Genomic DNA, 3175 nt, shown 5'->3' on the forward strand with positions numbered 1-3175 from the left:
AGACCTCAGCTTTGCTTCCTCAACCCTGGGGCTCAGCTGTGCTTTCAGCTCCATCTGAGCATGTGGCCCACCCACAGGTGTCTGCTCCAGAGGCTGCCCCAGAGCACAGGGGTCTGCTGACGGTGGAGGAGGGGCATGGGGGAGGCCGTGGCTGGGGCTCAATAGAGCCCACCCGGGTGGCGGTCCTTCCTACTGCCAGGGATGAGGGGCCAGCACAGGGGGAGAGAGGCTGCGGTGGGGTTCTTCCCTTTGGGCCTCACTCAACAATGGCGCTCTGCGCTTTGGTGGTGCAGGCTTCTCCACAAGCATCCCATTTGCAGAGCTCCTCCCTCCCTCCCGTCCCCTCAGGATGTCTCCTCATGGCCAACCGCAGTCCTCTGCCTGGGTCTGCTCTCCAAACCCCACGTTCCAGCACCCAGCCCTTGTCTGCAGCGGTGGACACCCTCTCAGGCTGGGTGGGCAGGGCAGGGGTCAGTACCCCGTGTGCAGGTCTCACTCTGTCCTGCTGCCACAGACTGGTTGCCATGTTCTCTTCCCACAGAGGATGAGGCTCCCCTTCTGTCCCAACTGGGCTCTCCCCCAGTGAGGGGCTTCTCCAGGACATGGAGACCTCCTCTCTTCAGATCCCCCCAGGGTTGCAGGCCCCATCCCACTTCCTCTCCTCTTCCTTCTTCTTTCTTTGGTCCTACCTGGCTAAGTGGGAATCTTTCTTGTCCTTTTAGGTGTTATAGGTCCTCTGCTAGTGTTCAGAGGGGGCTCTGTGAGAATTGTTCCAATTCTGATGTATGCTTGATGCATTTGTGGAGAGAGATGAACTCCAATCTGCCTAATCCTCTGGCATCTTGATCCTTGTGTCTCTATTTTCTCTAAATCTTTAAGGATATTCACTGAGAATAGTAGATAAGAAAGCTTCTATTTGGTATCTTTCAGCTGTGTCTTCTCACAACACCCATGGTTTGATGTCAAAGAATCCAAGGTTTGAAAATTTAATCCAAAAAGCAAACCTAGGACTATATGAAAGAGCTCACCTTGGAAATGACCATTTAATGAAAGACCAGGAATATACGGGGGTCTGTGAAAGACCTAGAAGATGTTTATATGGACATAAAGGAACTGACACAGTTTCACATAATGCAGACATTACTGCCAAAAGAAATGAGCAATGTGAGTCAAATTGGGGAAAACACCCATTTCAGTGATCAACAACTCAGAGAAGCTTATCTTTTCAAGCAAAGGCTTAAATCATTTTTTGAAACATACACGTTCTCTGAAGGGGAATGTGGAAAATCTGGAAAGTCATCCAGTCTCTACTGCAAATACTCATTCAAACTGCTCTGAACACAGGCTTTGATTACACATACATTCAAGCATGTCTGAAAACCAGAAATTTAAAAATGATGGGGGAAACTCACAATATAATGAATTTGAGGGATCTGTGAGCAAGGAGTCATTATTCTTCCACCAAGAGACAGTTTCTCTCTGTTCCAAAATGTGTAATGTTGATAATAATGGAAAAGAGTTAATCCCACCATCATTGTTCAATACACATCATGATATGGTTAATATGGAACAACTTCTCACATGTAATAACATGAATCAGGCTTTAAGTAAGAGCTCTACCCCCAATAATTACAAGAATTGGAGTGCGAAGTTATTCATGCAATGAAACTGGGTCTAAAACTGAACAAGACTCTAACCCTATGAAACATCAGGGACCTCAATCTTCAGACAAGGATTCTAAAAATAGTACATGTAGGAATATCTTTTATCAAACATCAGGTCTTCCACTGAAGAAGAGTACACATACAGGAGAGAAGACTTATAATTGTGAATATAGTGATATTTCTAATCAGCCTTCAAATCTTACTCAACAGCAGAATATTCAGGATCTGCAGAAAAGTTACAAGTGTAAGAAATGTGAGAAAACCTTTACTAACTCATCCAGTCTAAGTAGACACAGGAAAATTCATTCAGGATGGAAACCTTTCAAAGGTACAGAGTGTGGCAATGCCTCTAATCAGAATTCAAAGCTTAGTCAAGATTGGCAAATCCACACTGGCAAGAAACCTTATGAATGTAAGGAATGTGGAAAGGCATTTATGTCTTGCTCAAATCTTAGTCAACATTAGCGAATTCATATGGGGGGAAGCATTATAAATGTACAAAGTGTGGCAAAACCTTTAATCAGAACTCAAAGCTGACTCAACATGAGTGAATCCATACAGAGCAGAAACCTTATAAGGGTAAGGAAAGTGGCAAAGCAATTTTTAGGTGTTCACATTTCAGTCTGCATCAGCAAGTTCATGCTAGGGAGAAACCAAACAAATGTAAAGAATGTGGCAAAGTGTTTCCTTGTAGCTCGTGTCTTACTCAACATCAGGTAATTCATATGCAGCAGAAATCACACAAATGTGTGAAATGTGGCAAAGCCTTTAGTCAGAACTCAACTCTTACTCAACACCAGCGAATTCATACTGGGGAGAGGCCTTATAAATGTAAGGATTGTGGCAAAGACTTTAGCAAGCACTCAGGTCTTACTTACCATCAGATAATTCATACTGGAGAGAAACCTTATAAATGTGAAGAATGCGGAAAAGCCTTCGGTCACCACTCAAGTCTTATTCAACACCAGCGAATTCATACTGGAGAGAAACCTTACAAATGTAAAGAATGTGGAAAAGCCTTTATCAAGAACTCACATCTTACTCAACATAAGAGAATTCATACTGGAGGGAAAACCTTATAACTCTAGGGAAAGTGGCAAAGGCTTTAATCAGAGCTCTCACCTTACTAAACATCAGAAAGCACATGCTGGAGAGAAACTCTAGTAATAAGTGATGGAAGAGGTTTGTCCTAAACATACACTTCAGAAAATACAAGGCCATTTATTTAAGTAAGATAAGGAATGACATGAAAAAAATGTAGAAAAGTATTTGATGAAAATTAAATCTAAATAAATACCAGAAATTGCACACTAGAAAAAGTGAAAGTTGCTCAGTCATGTCCAACTCTTTGGAACCCCATGGACTGTGTCCATGGAATTCTCCAGGCCAGAATACTGGAGTGGGAGGTGGGTTCTTTACCAACTGAGCTATCAGGGAAGCCCGCACACTTGAAAGCATTTCATCAATCCTATTTGATTGTTCATTCATCCAATTTGAAGTTCCTCTTCAGG

At 43.1% G+C, this 3175-nt stretch overlaps 1 pseudogene; it reads left to right on the forward strand.

The window, feature by feature from the left end:
- The first annotated feature begins 1874 nt into the window (after positions 1-1874).
- On the forward strand, positions 1875-2828 carry LOC139029970 (zinc finger protein 675-like; annotated as a pseudogene).
- Positions 2829-3175: the final 347 nt, after the last annotated feature.

The sequence above is a fragment of the Odocoileus virginianus genome, chromosome 20 (assembly GCF_023699985.2).
Source record: "Odocoileus virginianus isolate 20LAN1187 ecotype Illinois chromosome 20, Ovbor_1.2, whole genome shotgun sequence".
NCBI lineage: Eukaryota > Metazoa > Chordata > Mammalia > Artiodactyla > Cervidae > Odocoileus > Odocoileus virginianus.